Below are 20,862 nucleotides of genomic sequence, written 5' to 3' on the forward strand. Positions count from 1 at the left end.
GAACTTATTTACAAAACAGAAACAAACTCACGGACTTAGAGAACCAACTTATATTTACCGGGGGAAGAGTGGAGGGAAGGGATAGTTTGGGATTGACATGTACACACTGCTATATTTAAAATGGATAACCAATAAGGACCTACTGTATAGCACAGGGACCTGCTCAATGTTATGTGGCAGTCTGGATGGGAGGGGAGTCTCGGGGGGAATGGATACATGTATATGTAAGGCTGAGTTGCTTTGCTGTGCATCTGAAACTATCACAACATTGTTAATCAGCTATACTCCAATATAAAATAAAAAGTTTTTTAAAAAAATAAATATATTAACTGTTTTAAATAATGTTGAAAAAATCTTCTAAAGTTTTAATTATACGTAAATGTAAAATATTTGACAATAAAAGCAAAAAGGGGTGGGAGGCAATCAGAATCAAAATGTTATATAGTCCTTTCATATTAAGGAAAAAATAAAAATATTAAGGTACAATTTAATAAGTGAAGGATGAAAGTTGCAATAGAAGAGACAAAAAAAAATCAAAATTAGCTTAATCTGACATAACTTTTTTCCAAAGGAAGGTAAAAAACAAAACAAAAAGCAGGTGGGTTGAATAGACAACCAAGCTGCAGATTTCAATCCAAATGTATCAGTTACACTTTGAGTGCCAAAGTCCATCAATTTTATTTAAGGATAAATGCTTATTGAGCTGAAATATATTGAACCATGTGTGTGTATATATATATATATATATATATATATATATATATATATAAATCACATGTTTGAGTATAAAACACTCATTTTCTAATTGTTAAAAAAAGAAAAAACACTGAATGGCTTCTACTACCCCTTAAGTTATGCAAAGTTATCATCAATATTTCCTAAAGCTGCCCTAAGAAGATGCAATCCCAATTCCTTTTCTACTAATGTTTCTTCTGCAAGTTGTTACCAAAAATGGGGTCCGGCTGCCCACCACTCAAAAGCCAATAAAGAGGCAAGTTTGGTGGAAAGGAAAGGTTGCTTTATTTCAGAGGCCAGCAACTGGGCGGGGTGGGGGGTGCAGACTCGTGTCCAAAGGCCACTTCCCAAGTGACAATCAGTGGGCAAGACTTTTTAAAGTGGAGTTTGATGGATGTATTGGTGAAGGGAGGGGACTACATGCAGAAACAGCCCAGTCAGCTCTGACAGCCATCTGGAAACTGGTCATGCAGTGGTCTGTGCAGTGTCATCTTGATTGTTTTAATTAATCTTCAGTTCCAGGGTCGGTTTGTTCCCATTTCTTTGAGGCCAGTTCTCAGAACTGTGGCAGCTTATATCATGGTTACAGTCTGGTCATTATGTGGTTAACCACCTGGTGGGTTTTCAGTGCCTAAAAATCAGCTCAAAGGATATGGCTCAAAATATGATCTATAGCCCTTAAGAAGGAACTAAAGGTCCTTGACTTTGTTTAATGACTAAACTATTATTATTTGGTCTCATTTGACTGTTTTCCTTTGTTTCTGCATTTTCTCACTTCTCTGGTTAGACTTACTCTTTGGCTAAAGTTTTTCTACAGACAAAAGGCAGATGGAGGACATGGTGGGGTTTTGATCTATTTCAAAGTCACAACACCATAACCACCACCAACCTTATAACATGAGATTGGATGGTAACTTAATAGGAGAAGCAGGTTATGGCTTCCCCTTTGCACACACTCCTAAATTACCATTTATAAATTGAGGTATAATTGACATATAACATTATGTTAGTTTCAGGTGTACAACCTATTGCAAAATGATCACCACAATATGTCTATTTAACATCCATTCCCACACATAGTTACAATTTTTTTTCCTAAGATGAGGATTTTTAAGATGGACTCAGTAACTTTCAAATATGCTATACAGGAATATTAACTGTAGTTACCATGCCAACATTATACCCTCATGATTTATTTACTTTATACCTGTAAGTCTGTATCTTCTGAATTATCTCATCTGTTTGAATACACCTTTTGGATCATAAGTGGATACCTTGGCACTGCATGTCAAACCTCAGAAGTCCTCACTTCTAGATTTCTTGTTTCGTATGGGATCAAAAATGAATTCCTTTACTTCACTTAGCCTCACTTTTTATGAATTTTTAATGGAATTAGTGACACTCACTCCTGATGTTTTACAGAGTGGTTTAGAGATGAAATAAGACAAAGGATGTGAAACACTTAGTAAATCACTCAGTCTGGATAAAAGAATCCTCTTGTTAGCAGGGAGTGCTATCCAAGGTCATCCTGACTAAGGTACCACAGCAATGTCACTGTGAAGGTAAAGGCCTCCAGCAGAGAGACCCTGAGGACCCCCTTGTAATAAAATAAAATCAAGTGAGCAAGCTTGCTCTGGGCACCAGGTTGTTCTCATGATAGTGACTTTGAAGAAAGCCAGATTGGGATTTAAGGGTCTAGTGACTGATGTCTTGAAGGGGATTATACTGACAAGAGGCTCTCAGGGAACAAGTTCTCCTGTGATCCATCCACAGCTCCTTGTCTCGTGTGCTGATTATTTTAATTAAAATCTTACCTGTAGGCACCAAGTACTTAGAGAACTTGCTAAGGAAAGTCATGGGTGTATGAGTTGTTGTTTCTTCTCCAGTATACCCATCTGTTCTCAAAAATAAAGAAAAAGAGGCTCTTAACATTCTTAGAAGCAGCTGATGTGGAAATCAGAGCAGGAAAAGAAACACGGACTGGGACATCCAACCAGTCACGAAGTCCTCAGACAACATTACTTCCATAAGTCATGTGGAACTCTTTTCCTTCCCTTTGGAAGTAAATATCCTTCTTTGTCTATTGTGCCCCATACCTGACTAGGACTAAAATCTAGCAAATGGCAGGTACTCCAATTTTATCCTCACCCAACACTAATCTTGGTTTCCTTTTCTGCATATTGCAGAAATTTTATTTGTTGGTTTTCTTACAATCAGATACTGGTTGTGTGGTTTTCCAAGTGATTCATCTCTAAATGATAAAGAGAGATCTAGCTTTCTTACAGTTAGCAATAATGACATCTTCCACAAGTGACTCCAAATGTTTCTGTAGGTGGAAAGAGAGAGTGTGGATAAAAGAATGAGATATATATTTATATATATATATATATATATATATATATATTTCATATATATAATCTGGAATCAAGCTGGAATCAAGGAATCAAGCCGTAGAGTCCCAGCATGTTTGCAAGGAAATTTCTGTTTGCCTAAGAAGAAAAATCATATAGCAAGCAAGTACTTGGTCTCTGCCGCAATCTAAAAAGTAAATGTCAATTAAAACTTTATCAATCTGATTGTAAGGGAGCCTGAAATATTATACAGCAACCAAACAGGTAGTGAGAAATAATCCAATCCAACCTCATTCAACTGCAAAGTATAAAGGGAAAATTACTTCCTATTCTGAACTCTGATGAGATTTTTAAGCTTCTTCTAAATAATTGATGTTTTACTTTTATTTTTTCCAGCTTTATTGAAATATAATTGTTGTATAGCATTATATAAGCTTAGTATATATACCAAAATGATTTAATATATGTACGTAGTACTAAATGATTACCACAATAAGTTCAGTTAACACGTTAATCACCTCACATAGTTACAACTTATTTTCTTCTCTTGAGAAATGTTAAGAGCTACTCTCTTAGCAACTTTTAAATATACAATAGAGTATTATTAACTATAAATATTGTGCTCTACATTGCATCCCTAAAACTTATCTTATAACCAGAAGTTTGTACCTTTTGACCACCTCTAACCATTTCTCCCACTCTTTACCCCTCACATCTGGCAACCACCAGTCTATTCTCTGCATCTACGAATTTGGCTTTTTATGTTCTACAGATAGGTAACACTATACAGTATTTGTCTTTCTCTGTCTGACATATTTTACTTAGCATTATGCCTGTAAGGCCCATCCACATTGTTACAAGTGCCAGTTTTTCTTTTAGTAGATGAAAATATTCCATACCATAAAAAATTTAAAACTTTATTCTATGTGATGTGTGTGTGTGTTTGTGTTTGTATCACTTTCTTTTTTATCACAGGCCAGAAGCTAGCTGGGCAAGGACACACCTCTACCCACCAGCAGGCTGGCTGCCATAGAACCCCTAGAACCCCTCACTGCCCTGGGACATGGCCCCACCCAGCAGTGACTCCAGGCCCTGACCCCAACCACCACCAGGCTGAATGGAGGGACACAGTGAGAAATTTAACAGAGTAGAAAATATAATGAAGATCCAACAGAGCTGAAGAATACAAAAACTGAAATTAAAAAATACACCATAAAGGATTAACAGTAGTTCAGATGATACAAAGGAATGGATCAGTGAACTGGAAGACAGAGTAGTGGAAATCACACAAGCAGAACAGAAAAAAGAAAAACAAATGTCAAAAAATGAGAATGGTTTAAGAGACCTCTGAGACAACATCAAGGAAACAAACATTCTCATGATAGGGGTCCCAGAAGGAGAGGAGAGAAAGGGGCAGAGAACATATTTTAAGACATAAAACCTGAAAATTTCCCTAACCTGGGAAACAAAACAGACATCCAAGTCCAGGAAGCACAGAGAGTCCCAAACAGGAACTACCCCAAAAGGTCCACACCAAGACATATTGTAATTAAAATGGCAAAAATTAAAAAGAGAATATTAAAAGCGGCAAAGGAAAAGCAACAAGTTATGTATAAGGGAACTACCAGAGGATATCATCTGACTTTTCAGCAGAAACTCTGCAGGCCAGAAGAGGGTGGCACGGTATATTTAAAGTGATAAAAGGGAAAACCAGGAATACTCTACCTGGCAAGGCTATCATTCATATTTAAAGGGAAAAAATCAAAATTTTTTACAGATGAGCAAAAGCTAGGAATTCAGCACCAGAAAACCAGCTTTAAAAGAAATGCTGTGTGGGGGACTCGAGGGGGTAGTCAAAGAAGGGAGGGAATACGGGGATATGTGTATAAAACAGTTGATTGAACTTGGTGTACCCCCCAAAAAAAATAAATAAATAAATAAAATTTAAAAAAAAGAAATGCTGAAGAGACTTCTCTAAGTGGAAAAGGATAGATGACAAATACAAATATAAAAATTATGAAAGGAAAAATCTCATTAGTAAAGGCAAATATACACTAAAGGTAGTAAATCAACCATTTATAAAGCTAGTAGGAAGGTTAACAGACAAAAGTAATAGAATTACCTATATCCACAATAAGTAGCTAAGGGATATACAAAACAAAAACACAAAATGTGATGTAAGAAGGTATTTGCAAATGATATGTCCTATAAGGGGTTAATATCAAAAACATACAAAGAACTCATAAAACTCAACATTAAAAAACAAACAACCCCACTGAAAACTGTGCAGAAGAACTGAAAGGAAATTTTTCCAAAGACGACATACATATGGCCAATAGGCACATATAGATGCTCAACATCACTAACCATTAAGGAAATGCAAGTCAAAACCACAATGAAATATTACCTCACACCTGTCAGAACGGCTGTTGTCAAAAAGACAACAAATAACAAATGTTGGAGAGGATGTGGAGAGAAGGAAATCCTCACATACTGTTGGGGAGAATGTAAATTAGTGCAAGCATTATGGAAAACAGAATGGAGATTCCTCAAAAAATTAAAAATAGAACTACCATAGGATCCAGGTATTCCACTTCTGGGTATTTACTAAAGAAAACAAAAACAATAAATTGAAAAAAATATGTATCCTTATGTTCATTCCAGCATTATTTACAGTAGCCAAGGTATGGAAGCAACCTAAGCAACCATCTATAGATGAATGGGTAAAGAAGTGGGATATATTTATATTGTATATATATATATATATACAATGTATATATTGTGTGTGTATATATATACACAATATGTATGTATGTATACATATACAATGACTATGTCATAAAAAAAGAATGAAATATTGTTATTTGTGATAACATGGATGGACCTAGAGGATATTACGCTAGGTGAAATAAATCAGACAGAGAAAGGCAAATACTGTGAGATTTTACTTATATGTGGAATCTAAAAAATAAAACAAATAAAAAAAACTAAACAGAAACAAAGTCATAGATACAGAGAATAAGCAAGTGGTTTCCAGAAGGGAGAGGGTTAGGGGAGGAGAGAAATAGGTGAGAGAGATTAAGAGATACAAACTTTCAGTCACAAAAGAAATGAGTCACAGGTATAAAATGTACAGTGTAGAGAATATAGTTAATTGTTATAAAATATCACTGTATGTGAAAGATGACAACTAGACTTATCATGGTAATCATTTTGAAATGTAGAAAAATATTGAATCATTGTGTCATATACTAGGAACTGACATAGTGTTGTGGGTCCATTATACTTCAAAACCAAACAGATAAACTCATAGGAAAAAAGAACAGATTTGTGGTTACCAGAGGCAGGAGGTGGGAGGAGGGGAAATTGGATGAAGGCAGTCAAAAGATAAGAACTTCCAGTTATAAGATAAATACATGCCAAGGATGCAATATAAAACATGAGAAATATAATCAACACTGCTGTATTTTCTATGTGAAAGTTGTTAAAGGAGTAAATTCTGAGTTCTCAGCACAACGAAGAAATTATATAAGATGATGGATGTTCACTAAACTTATTGTGATCATTTCAATGATGTACGCAAGTCAAATCATTATGCTCTACAATTTAAACTCATCCAGTGCTGTATGTCAATTTTATCTCAATAAAACTGGAAGAAAAAAGAGAAGTAGATTGAATATAGGATGTATATACAGTGATCTTAGCTCATTTACAGGTAAGTTTCTGAATAAGAAGAAATTTGGCACATCATTTAGTTAAAAAGACCCTCAGCGATATGTGGAATATAGAAAAATGATACAGATCAACTGGTTTGCAAGACAGAAATAGAGACACAGATGTAAAGAACAAACATGGACACCAAGGGGGGAAAGCGGGGAGGTGGGAGGGGGATGAAGTGGGAGATTGTTATTGCCATATATACATTATTAATAAGAAAAAAATCAAATTGTACACTTTAAATATATGCAGTTTATTGTCTGTCAATTATATCTCAATAAAAGTTCTTAAAAAAAAAAAAAAAAGACTATCAGCGTTTTTAACCATGCAGATGGGAACAGTTTAATCCCGCGAGTACAATTGTAGGAGCTACGAACAGGTATCCTTTGCTTTTTAAAGCACCACTTTGCTTTTATGAAAGACCTACTTTAATACCTGTTTTCACTAAATGAAAGAAATCCGAAGATTTTCGTTTCTGTGAAAAAGGGCAAAATATGAAAAGTGTTCAGCTTTCGTTTTGCAGCAAGCCCTTGTGGAGACAACATATATCTTGAGCATCTAGAGTGGCACCGCCAAGCTCCTTCCCCAGGAACCCCTCTCAACATCCCAGCTTTGAACTGTGTCTGTGAGCATCTGTGCTTTATCTCAATTTATTTTGTGTATCTGTTAGCAGATCCGTCCTGAGGTAGATGCTTCTTCACTCTACATCATTTCAGCTTATGAAAGGTTTAATAGCAATATATTTATATACATATATTTACCCCACTTTATATATATATAAAGTTTTGTAAAGATACTAAAAAACAACTGAGGAAGTCATGAACTGAGGGGTCAAGATACTAGAGTGAAGCGAAATGGATCGAAGTAAAGTCTTCATTTTCTTTCCTGTAATAAGAATGAATACAATTGGGAGATTAGGATTGCCATATATACATTACTAATAAGAAAAAATACCAAATTGTACATTCTAAATATATGCAGTTTATTGTCTGTTAACTGTATCTCAATAAAAGTTCTTTAAAAAAAAAAAAAAGAATGAATTCGATAAGTATCTTAAAAGAACATTAGATACAGGTCCATCCATATCATTGCAAATCGTGGAGGGTATTATGCTTAGTGAAATAAGTCGTACAGATAAAGACAACTATTGTATGTTTTCACTTATATGTGGAATCTAAAAAATAAAACAAAGGAACTAATATAACAAAACAGAAACAGACTCAGATACAGAAAACAAACTAGTAGTTACCTGTAAGCGGGAGGGAAGGGGGCAGGGGCAAGATAGTAGGAGATTAAGAGGTACAAACTACTACGTGTAAAATAAATAACATATGAGGATGTAATGTACAGCACAGGGAAGATAGCCAACATTTTTAACTTTATGAAAAATATCGAATCAGTATGTTGTACACCTGAAATTAATATGTTATTGTAAGTCACCAATATTTCAATTAAAAAAAAGACACAGTACAGAGTAAACTAATAAAGAGCTCGGAAAAAAAACAAAACTAAAACAAAACAAAAACAAAACAAAACAAACAAACAAAAAAAACCCAGACTAAAAAGTGGAGCAAAACACAGATAGAAATTTTAAAAAGAGCATAAGGAATAAGAGGCACATGGTGAAAAGGGACAGGGTGAACACGTATTGGACACTAGAAAAGTAAAGGGGGAGATAATACGGTAGAAAAAATACTTAAAGAGATACCTGCCAAAATTGTTCCAAAGCAAAACAAAACAGAAGATATTTTTATTAAATTATTTCAAGAATAAATTTAACCCTCAATGGGACATTGAGGGACATTAAAATTAAAAACACACCTAAGGACATCAGTAAACATCTTATCATGTCTCTGGATTCGGTATCAGGGTAATTGCTAGCTTCAGAATGAGTTAGGAAGTGTTTCTTCCTGTTGTATATTCTGTGGTATATTTTGTACTAACTCTTCCTTAAAGGTTTGAGAGAACTCACCAGTGAAGCCACTTGGGCTTAAGATTTTTGTTATGGATAAAATATTGATTGTTAATTTAATTTATTTACTTGGTATAAGTCCATTCATATTTTCATTTTGCTTGGGTCAATTTTGGCAGTTTGTGTCTTTTTAGAAATTATATGTTACCTGATTTGTTGTCATATAATTGCTCATAGGAGTCCTTTAAGCCTTTTTTATTTCTGTAAGGTTATTAGAATACTCTCTCTTTTTTCTTGATCAATATAGCTTAAGTTTTGTAAATTTTGTGGATTATTTTTAAGATATACCTCCTGACCCCACATATGTATAACTCCCCCATTATCTACATCACTCACCAGAATGCTGTATTTTTTTCCCAAGGATGAACCTACTTTGACACATCATAGTCACCTGAAGTCAATAGTTTACATTAGGATTCTCTCTTGGCACTGTACATTCTATGAATTTGGACAAACTTTTAATGATATTATCCATCATTATAGTACCGTACCAAGTATTTTCACTGCCCTAAAAATCCTCTGTGCTCCATCTACTCATTCTTTCCAACTTCCTAACTCCTAGTAAATACTGATTTTTCTTACTGTCTTCATAGTTTTGCCTTTTCCAGAATGTCATATAGCAAAATTATACAGTTGGTAGTCTTTTCAGATTGGTACCTTTCACTTAGAAATATGCATTTAGGTTTCCTATGTCTTTTCATAGCCTGATAGTTCATTTCTTTTTCACACTGAATAACATTCTATTGTTTGAATTGCACAGTTTATTAATCCATTCATTTACTGAAGGACATATTGATGGCTTCCAAGCTTTGGCAATAATGAACAAAGCTGCTATAAACATCCTGGTGCTGGTTTTTGTGTGGGCATAAATTTTCAATTCCTTTGGGTAAATACCAAATAGGACAAGTGCTATTGTATGGTAAGAGTATATTTAGTTTTGTAAGAAACTGTCAAACTGCCTTCCAAAGAAGCTGAACTATTTTGCATTTTTATTGACAATGAGAATGAGAGTTCCTGTTGCTCCATGACCTTAGCAGCACTTGGCGCTGTCAGTGTTCTGGACTTTGGCCATTCTAATAAGTGTGCAGTATTATTTCGTTGTTGTTTGAATTTGCATTTTCATGATGACAAAAAATGTGGAGAATACCTTAGTTTTAAATATTAATTGTTTTAAAAGGATCATACCTAAGAAGAGAAGGACTCTTCAGGGCTGGTTTCATGAGCATGAATCCTGTGCAGTCACGCAGTTCCTATGCTTAGAAGGTCCTGCACTGTGTGTAATACTCTGCTCTGGCTAACTTAAAATTATTATACGTCTTTAACAAGGGGCTCCACATTTTTGTTTTTACACTGGGATCTGCAAATTATGTAGCCAAAATGATTCTTTGCACTTCACGTACTCTAGGGAGGTTTCAGCATTTTACAAGCATAACTCATAGAAAATGAAGATCCCAGTTCCTTTTCTCCAAAAGGAAAAACCTTCCCTATCAGGAGAGACAATCTGTTGCTGTGATCTTTCACTTGGTTCTGAGAGATACACATTTAACTATCTCTGTCATTCTATAACAGGACGAGCTGGACTTCAAGTCAAACCACAGGAGCCCTTAATGCTAGATTCCAGACATCACATGAAAAAGGGTATATACTTCATGCTTCCCACGTACAAGCCCATGGTTTCAAAATAAATATACATTTTTGTGTGTTCTACCTCATTTAGCCTGGAAAGAAACTTTCAGACAAAAACCAATATACATGCATTGATAATTCAAAGAAATCCTCTTTAAGCTCAATAAAATTTGTACTATTTTCTTTTTTAAAAGATATCTTTGTAATTATTATCACATCTCTGAATGAGTCTTACTGTGATAATATCCCCAGATTTAAAAGCTAGACTGGGCTATTCTTAGAGACTGGAAAGAACCAGTCAGCTCAACCCCTAATTTGAGCCTGAATGGTGATCCACCAGTTGGTGACCTGACTGTATCCAGGAAGGAAGGAGCATAATGTATGTCCTGGGCTGAGCATCTGAAGACAAAGAGTCAAGCCTAAAGTTAAATGTTGTTATTTTTATTTCAGTGAATTAAAATATGCTTTCATTACTGTTTCCTTTGTCATACTCTGGGCTGCTTTTTTTATTAAAATTGTCACATGAAGATGTCACTTCTGGGTAATGAGTTGACAAAAATGAAAATTGAACTAAATAAAGATCCCCCTATAATGACATTTATTATCACTGAGAAAAGAACAAAACAAAACAAAACAAAAAAGCATTCAGGAATAAACCTATATCCAGGGTATTTGGCACAAATATTAAGTATTAAAATAAAATATTTTCAAATAAAGACTTTTTTAAAAATAAAATTAAAAATCACATGCAAAAGGACTATTACCATTAAAATATATAGGTTTGTATTTTAAAATGTATCATCAGACACAAAAATAATGGTTTTAAATTATACTATAAAAATACACTAATCCTGAATTCCATGTTGGTCCAGTGGTTAGGACTCCAAGCTTCCACTGCAGGGGCCATGAGTTCAATCCCTGGTCAGGGAACTAAGATCCCACAAGTGGTGTGGTGCAGGAAAAAAAAAAAAAAAGACTATTCCCATTCATCTCTTGAACTCATTTTTCTGTCCACACATGGATTAACTGTGAGTTACATGTGATTTGCACGATGAGGTATGTGTGGGCATGTACTTAAATATGGATATGATAGTGTATGGTAGTGTGGATGATCCTGGAAACAAACATGTAACAAAACGTATTTAAGAAGAAATTTTAAAAATATGAATTACAGGTTCATGGTTGATTCCTTCTAAGCTATTATTCCAGAGATCTCATATTTGTCAACACATTTGCTTCATAGACTTAAAGAACTAAGGGGCTTCCCTGGTAGCACAGGGGTTAAGAATCTGCCTGCTGATACAGGGGACACGGGTCAATCCCTGGTCTGGGAAGATCCCACATGCTGCGGAAAAACTAAGCCCATGCGCCACAGCTACTGAACGTGTATGCTAGAGCCCGCAAGCCACAACTAATGAGCCCACACTCCACAACTACTGAAGTCTGCACGCCTAGAGCCTGTGCTCTGCAACAAGAGAAGCCACCGTAATGAGAAGCCCACGCACCACAACGAAGAGTAACTCCCACTCTCCACAACTACAGAAAGCCCACACGCAGCAGCCAATAAAAATAACTAACTAAATAAATAAATTTATTTATTTTAAAAAAAAGAGCTAAGGAAAGTACTTCAGGAATTTATAAAACTGTTGCCCTAACAAGTCAATATTTTTCCTACCTTGATTGAGCTAGGTGGAACAATTACTGTTGATTCTTAATAATTAAAATATGAATAACATAGAAGAATTTGCCTTCCCAATGACCTTTTTAAAGGCACTCTTAAAGTCTTTGTTCCTCAGGCTGTAGATCAGAGGGTTCAGCATGGGGACGACTATGGCATAGAACACAGAGGCCGTTTTGTCTGTGTCCATGGAATGGCTGGAGCCGGGCTCTAAGTACATGAAGATGCCTGCCCTGTAGAAGATGGACACGGCAGTGAGGTGGGACGCACAGGTGGAAAAGGCCTCTGATGTCCTTCAGATGACTCCATCCTCAAAATGGTGATAAATATAAACAGGTAGGAGACCAGGATGACCAGGACAGAAATGATGATATTGAAGCCCCCCAAAACAAAAAACACCATCTCACTTCTGTTGTTTTCTGAGCATGAGACAGCCAGAGAGGAGGAGCACTACAGAAAAAGTCATCAATCACATTGGATTTGCAGAAAGAGAGACTGAATGTGCCCCAAGTGTGCACTGAGGCCTCCAGAAATCCAAGGACGTAGGACCCTATGACCATCCGTGCACACCCTTGCTGTCACGATGTTGCTGTAATGTAGTGGTTTACACACCGCTGCATGATGGTCATAGGCCATTGAGGCCAAGAGCAAAGTTTCCACAGTGAGAAAGACAGCCAAAAAGACAAACTGAGCAGCACGTGCATCGTAGGAAATGACCTTGTCCTCTGTGAGGAATCCTGCCATCCCTTTGGGAGTGACCAAAGTGGAGTAACCAAAGTCCGCCAGAGAGAGGTGACTGAGGAAGAAGTATGTGGACGAGTAGAGACAAGAGTCCAGCAGGACCAGTGTGATCCCCCCCAAGCTCCCAACCAGAGTGATGAGGCAGATGAGAGCGAACATGAGAAAGCGTGGGAGCTGCAGTTCTGGGGCATCCGTTATCCCGGCAAGAATGAATTCAGTCACCTCTGTGCTATTCTCCTTTGGGGTCATATGTGCAATATGCGAATGCCCTGTAGCAACGAGAAAAGAGGAGTTAGTTACTGAGCTTAGAGCCATCATTATGTCCAGTGTATATCCTATATCAGAATTCTCTACGTTCACGTGGACATAACAACAAAATGTAATTTTTAAATACTGGTAGAAAAATAAAGTGTCCTAGCTTAAAGGATTTTGGAGATAATATAACCGAATCTTCTACCCTATGAAATGATCAAATTAAAGTTCAGAGATGGAAAGCGAATTATGCATAAAATCAGAGGATCTGTTACTAAATGAGATATGTTGGCCTCACAATTCAGATTTTCAAACACCAACACAGAATATGCATGCAATACAATAGGTGACTGTAATTTAATTCATTTCGTTTCAGTTATCACTATTGTCTCAACAGCAGTATCATTTTATACTAAAACATAGTTTAATACATCATGTTCTAGCCTTCAATTGTCTCACAGGATAATAGGATACATAGACTGTGTAATTCCCACGGACTGGGATACTGCAGAAATTTCTGCACAAGGAATATACACCCAGAGAATTAAAAGTTAAAGTGTGAGTCCAGACGGGACATCTGGACACACATTCCTGCTCCATCGTGTACTAGAGGATGTCTGACTGTGGGTGTTGCTTAATATCACTTGGCCGTCAGTTTTCCCTTGAACTCATCATCCAACTGGAGTGATAAAGCACACTGGCATGGTAGGCTTCTACACATCACGACTACGACAGAGTTATTGGTCTGTGTGTTGATTAGAGGAGTGGACGTTGTAGGAGAGGAATTCCAGATAACTGTAAAATCGGACGTCCTATATCCTCACTCACTCCATTTGCTTCTGCCCCAAATTTCTTCCACCCTCGTCTTCCATCTATGCCTTCCTCCATTTTCCACAAAACATATCCTCTTCTACTCAGATAGTGGCCGGTCCAGATATGTCAAGTAAGAAAAGATTAATTTATTTTCTGAATCATCTTGTATTAACTAAGATATCTGAGCCTCAGTTGTCCCATCTGTAAAGTAAATATAACACTATAGCCTGGCACTTAACAAGCATTCAGTAAACGTAGATATTCTTACTGATAGAAGATAGTGATGGAATGTATCTAGGGATCCAAAATGTAGGTAAAATTAAGGAAAGCTTCCATGTGAGAATGAAATCTGGGATGCTATTATTTCACCCATTCCACTTTTCTTTGCATTAATCTCATTAACTTATGCAACAGATAATAATAATTTGGACCAGGGTGGTAACGAGAGAGGTAATGAGTAATTTTCCCATTCTGGATAGATTTCAAAAGTAGGGCTGGATGGATTTCCTGATCTATTGAATGTAGGGCACTAGAGAAACAGGGAATAATGATGACTCCATTTGTTGGTACAGTCACAGAGGGAATGGGGTAGAAGAAGCAGATGTTTGAGAAAGAACAGCGAGACCATTTGAGATTAGTCACTCTGAGTCTGAGATTCCTTTTGGCCATCTAATTTGGAAAGGTTGCACAAACAGTTGGACTCGTTGCATCAGATTTTATTAATGCGAACTATATTGGCAAAAGGCTCATGGTTTAACCTTCTCATATCATATTAAATCCACAAAACAAAATAACCACCAAAGGAAAGAAGTTAGAGAAAACAAAAATCTGAGTATTACAATGTTACAAAGTCAAGATCATGAGGCAATATACTGTTAGGAGGAAAATGGGAGAGAAGATTGCCACCACTGAGACGGATGCAAGGGAAGCACTGTCCCTAGGACACAGATATCAGTTGGACCAAGTAGGTAAAGGGAACTTCCAGAGGAGAAGTTAAGTGTCTACTGGGTTATGCTGATGACTGACTGTAATTCCAGAGGGAACAGTAGAATGATTTCAGGAGCTGGGCAGGAGTGGCTGCTGGGCTTAGAAAGAAGGATATGAAGAGATGTGGACACTATTTAACAGGAGTTGAGGGCTGACCTGAGATTCCTCAGCTTCATGGTGAGTGGCACAGCGATAAAGAGAAGCATGAGATGAGTCCTCAGGTCTCAAGGTAGAGGGTGACAACCAGGCTATGAGGCTGTGGGGTGGAAAGGGAGGGTGAAGGTCTTGACAGAAGCCTGCATTTCCCCACTTCCTCTTTACTCTTTTTGTTGACAGTAGGGAGGCCCATGGCAGGCAGTTTTATCCAGAGAACACACCCTCTTGTTTCCTACTTACCTTAATCAATACACTTATTAGATGTCCCTACATCTGGGGGGAAATGTACTAAAAGCATTTCCTTTTATTTTTTTTTACCATCTTTCATCTCAACAAAGTGAAGGAGTGAGACTTAATCCAGCATTTTCCTACAAGTGGAAATAAAAACTAGCTTCAGGTACATTCTTGTGATAAAATTAATCGACTGGTGAGAATAACAATTATAAAAGGTCTTTGAATTATTGATTGACCCTGGGCAATGTTTCTTCAAAGTTTTTGGTGGATTGCACCATTGAACATAGCTGGTGTTCAAGAGATACTTAAGAAGTGCAATCTTCCTGACAAGATGCTCTGTGCCCTAGGTAAAGTTCAAATTGATTCTTCAAAGAATAACACAAGTTTCAAAGCTTCCATGAATTCTTCAGCAACTCCTCCTCTCTAGACACCACCTTTCCGTTATAACCTGTAGAGCACCATTGGTCCGTTTGTTACTCGTAATAATTTGTTTTGTCTTAATTTAAGCTCCATCTCCCATATAAAATCAGCAATACTATATAAGCAGATACACAAACAAATAATGAATTAAACTATGAGGGTGAGGAATTACTAAGCATTTTCTGTTTTCAGGGCACCATGTTATACCATGAATATTATACCTCCATTGATTTATCACCCAACCATGTGAGATATTATCCCCATTTCACATATAAGGAAAATGAAGCTTACTGATAAGGAGTTACACTGAAGTGCATAAAACTAGCAAGTAGCAGAGCTGGTATTTGAAGTCATGTCATTTTGAATCAAAGCTTGAGTTCCTGATCACTAAAAAATATCCTCTTAATATTTTTCACATAATATAAACTCTCTACCCCAGCCCTGAACACAAAAAAATTACTTACTATATTGGCCTATTCATGAATGACTGATTTATTGAATCCACCATTCAGAGGCAAGGTGGGGAATTAAAAAGCATAGTCTTGGAAATCAAACACAGCATTAGCTAGCGTGAATTTGCAAGTAAACTATCTTTCTGAATCCCAGATGAATGATAATAACTATATACAGGAAAGTGCACGATCAAATTCCTCTCCCCTCATTCAAATAAAAGAAAAAGAAAGAAATCTTCCACATTAAAAAGTGATGTAGGAAGAGAGAAAAGATGGCGGTGAAGTAGAGAGACGTGGAGTGCATCTCTCTCCACAGATGCATTGGGAATGCACGGAAGGACGCAATAATTCCAACAGAGAACCAGCTGAACACCAGCAGACAGCCTCGGACACCAGAAAGGACTGCGGGGAGCCTGACATAGCTGGTAGGGAGGCATCTACGAGGGCTCAAAGAGGGTGAAGCGGCGGAGCTGTGGCAGACGGGAGGGAGTGAGAAACATATGGAGGGTCCGCAGCGCAGCTCAGCGTTCCCAGACTGAGACATCGATCCGCGGCTGAACGGAGGGTCCAGGAGCGGGAGCGTGGGAACCGGAGAGCTGGTTCAGGGTGAGAAACATTGTTACCGGTAGGGTGAAGGACCGAGAGGACAGGAGGGAGGAGGTCCGCAGAGAGGAGTGCCCGTCCCTGAGAGCTGCCCGGCCATGATGGCGGCTGGAGGCTTGCAGGTTCGCGGGCGGGGGGGAGGAGCCGCACGCATAGCCTCTCTCTCTCTTTCCGGGCCTCTGCAACAGGCAGTGGAGAGAAGCCCGTGGGCCACCTAAGGCGTTCAGGGATAACAATCACCCTCAGGCGATCGGGCAGGGCTATATTAAAACCCCTTGCAACGCCAGCAGCAGGGAGGCTGCAGAGAAAAAAAAAAACAACAACAGCAACAACAAAAAAAACCGAGAGAGGCCCAACTCTAAGACTTTCTGTTTACGCCTGAGCCACCAGCGCCCTCTGCAACAGGCACCCCCAAGCCCGACTGAAACAACAGTGAGCCACTGCTCACTCACTCCCAGGAGAAGGAGCCACTATTGTACCGTCTCCCTCCCCACACACCGACGCTTACAGACGAACAATAAAGGAACCTCTGCTGGTCACAGAATAATGCAAAAAAACCCAAGGCAAGGAGAAGGACACTTACAGCTGAGACGCTAAGGAAACAGAAATAGTAGTATCAATACCTATTGAACTGGTCCATTCTGGGATCAGTTCTGGATTTTTTTTTTTCTTTTTCTTTTTCTCTCTTTTTTTTTTTCCTTTATTAAATACGATCTTAGCCCTAAGGGATCTACAAGTTTTATAACATAATTTTTTAATGATTTTTTTTTATTCTTTTCTTTTTTTTTTTTTTTTTTTGCCTTTTTATATACTTCTATATCTAGCTAAGTTTTTGGCAGTACAGAAAATATATCTCTCATACTTTCCTTTCATTCCTATCTTTTATACATTTCTATTCCTTTCTTTTTATTTGCATATTTCCAACCACATTATGCTCTTCTGTTCCCCTTTCTTCCAGCCATTTTAAGTTTATTTTATCTTACCATACTTATAAGCAACACTATCAGTCTGCTCAGACTCCTTGCTCTATTTTCCAGATGACGCACTGTCATGGTATTTAATATTAGGCTTTTGTCTTTATCTTAGTTCTTAGTACAGTTGTCTAATTACATTCTGAGAATCTCCATTCTCTCTGGTGGTACTCTGGCTCTTTTCTATATTTGATCCTAGCTTACAAAATCTCCTTGGATTAATGTTTGTATGTGTAAGGTGTTACTTGTTTCTTTGTTTGCTTTTGCTTTTGTCTCTGATTTGTTCTGTTTCAGTTGTCAATTTCTGCTGGGTTTCTCTTTGAATATCTGATAGCACACTGGGGTTCTGTCAGGTCTTTCTAGAGCCTTATGTCCTAACAGATTCAGTAATTGTGTGTCTTATACATGTATGTGTTTCCTAGACTGAATATTCATTTAATCCAATACTTGGACATTAGTCTGAGGCTTGGACAGTCTTCTATAAACACCTCTATCACCAGGACAAGCACCTTTGGGAAAGTTTGGACAACCATGAGGAAACAAAGAAACACCATGCAGGCAAAGGAGCAGGAAAAAAACCCACAAGACCAAATAAATGAGGAGGAAATAGGAAAAATGCCTGAAAAAGAATTCAGAGTAATGATAGTAAAAATGATACAAAATCTCGATAACAAAATGGAGAAAGTACAAGAAACAGTTCATAAGAGCTCAGAAAAACAAACAGCAATGGATAACAAAATAACTGAAATTAAAAATACTCCAGATGCTATAACCAGCAGAATGACTGAGGCAGAAGAACGAATAAGTGAGTTGGAAGATAGAATGGGGGAAATAAATGCCACAGAGCAGGAAAAAGAAAAAAGAATAAAAAGATTAGAAGACAGTCTCAGAGACCTCAGTGATAACATTAAGCATAGCAACATTCGAATTATAGGCATCCCAGAAGAAGAAGAAAACAAGAAAGGGTCTGAGAAAATATTTGAAGAGGTTATAGTGGAAAACTTCCCCAACATGGGAAAGGAAATAATTAACCAAGTCCAAGAAGCACAGAGAGTCCCATACAGAATAAACTGAAGGAGAAATACACCAAGACACATATTAATCAAACTAATGACAATTAAACACAAAGAAAAACTATTAAAAGCAGCAAGAGAAAAGCAACAAACAACATATAAGGGAAAACCCATCAGGATAACAGCTGACCTCTCTACAGAAACTCTGCAGGCCAGAAGGGAATGGCAGGATATACTGAAAGTCCTGAAAGAGAGAAACCTACAGCCAAGAATACTCTACCCAGCAAGAGTCTCATTCAGATTTGAGGGAGAAATCAAAAGCTTTCCAGACAAGCAAAAGTTAAGAGAATTCAGCACCACCAAACCAGCCTTACAACAAGTGCTAAAGGAACTTCTCTAAGTAGGAAACACAAGAAAAGGAAAACATCTACAAATACAAACCCAAAACAATTAAGAAAATGGGAATTGGAACACACATGTCAATAATCACTTTAAATGTAAATGGATTAAATGCTCCAACCAAAAGACACAGACTGGCTGAATGGATACAAAAACAAGACCCTTCTATATGCTGCCTACAAGAAACCCACTTCAGACCAAGGGATACATATAGACTGAAAGTGAAGGGATGGAAAAAGATATTCCATGCAAATAGAAGTCAAAAGAAAGCTGGAGTAGCAATACTCATATCAGACAAATTAGACTTTAAAGTAAAGACTATTAAAAGAGACAAGGAAGGACACTACATAATGATCAAGGGATCCATTCAAGAAGAACATATCACAATGGTAAACATCTATGCCCCCAATATAGGAGCACCTCAATACATAAGGCAAATGCTAACAGCCATAAAAGGGGACATCGACAGTAACACAATAATAGTGGGAGTCTTGAACACCCCACTTACATCAAAGGACAGATCATCCAAACAGAAAATAAATAAAGACACACAAGCTTTAAATGACACATTAGACCATCTCGACTTAATTGATATTTATAGGACATTCCATCCAAAAACTACAGACTACACTTTCTTCTCAAGTGCACATGGAACATTTTCCAGGATAGATCACATCTTGGGTCACAGATCAAACCTCGGCAAATTCAAGAAAATCAAAATCATATCAAGCATCTTCTCAGATCACAATGCCATGAGACTAGATATCAATTACAGGAAAAAAACTGCAAAAAATACAAACACATGGAGGCTAAATAATTCACTCCTAAACAACCAAGGAATCACTAAAGAATCAAAGAGGAAATCAAAAAAATATCTAGAAACAAATGACAATGAAAACACAACAACCCAAAACCTATGGGACGCAGCAAAAGCAGTTCTAAGAGGGAAGTTTATAGCAATACAATCCTACCTTAAGAAACAAGAAAATGATCGAATAAACAACCTAACCTTACACCTCAAACAACTAGAGAAAGAAGAACAAAGAAACCCCAAAGTGAGCAGAAGGAAAGAAATCATAAAGATCAGAGCAGAAATAAATGAAAAAGAAAGGAAAGAAACCATAGCAAAAATAAATAAAACTAAAAGTTGGTTCTTTGAGAAGATGAACAAAAATGATAAACCATTAGCCAGACTCATCAAGAAAAAAAGGGAGAAGATGCAAATCAACAGAATTAGAAATGAAAAAGGAGAAGTCACAACGGACACCTCAGAAATACAAAACATCATGAGAGACTACTACAAGCAACTATATGCCAATCAATTGGATAACCTAGAAGAAATGGATACATTCTTAGAAAAATACAATCTTCCAAGACTGAACCAGGAAGAAATAGAAACCATGAACAGATCAATCACAAGCATGGAAATTGAGGCAGTGATTAAAAATCTCCCAACACACAAAAGCCCAGGACCAGATGGGTTCACGGGAGAATTCTATCAAACATTTCAAGAAGAGTTAACACCTATCCTTCTCAAACTCTTCCAAAATATTGCAGAAGGCGGAACACTCCCAAACTCATTCTACGAGGCTACCATCACCCTGATACCAAAACCAGGCAAAGATGTCACAAAAAAAGAAAACTACAGACCAATATCACTGATGAATATAGATGCAAAAATCCTCAACAAAATACTAGCTAACAGACTGCAACAGCACATTAAAAAAATCATACACCATGAT

The 20,862-nt window shown here is 37.2% G+C and overlaps 1 pseudogene; it reads right to left on the minus strand.

Annotated features, from left to right (window-relative positions):
- Nucleotides 1-12,119: 12,119 nt before the first annotated feature.
- LOC130849551 (olfactory receptor 5B12-like) lies at nucleotides 12,120-13,069 on the minus strand (annotated as a pseudogene).
- Nucleotides 13,070-20,862: the final 7,793 nt, after the last annotated feature.

Source organism: Hippopotamus amphibius, chromosome 3, assembly GCF_030028045.1.
Source record: "Hippopotamus amphibius kiboko isolate mHipAmp2 chromosome 3, mHipAmp2.hap2, whole genome shotgun sequence".
Classification (NCBI taxonomy): Eukaryota; Metazoa; Chordata; class Mammalia; order Artiodactyla; family Hippopotamidae; genus Hippopotamus; species Hippopotamus amphibius.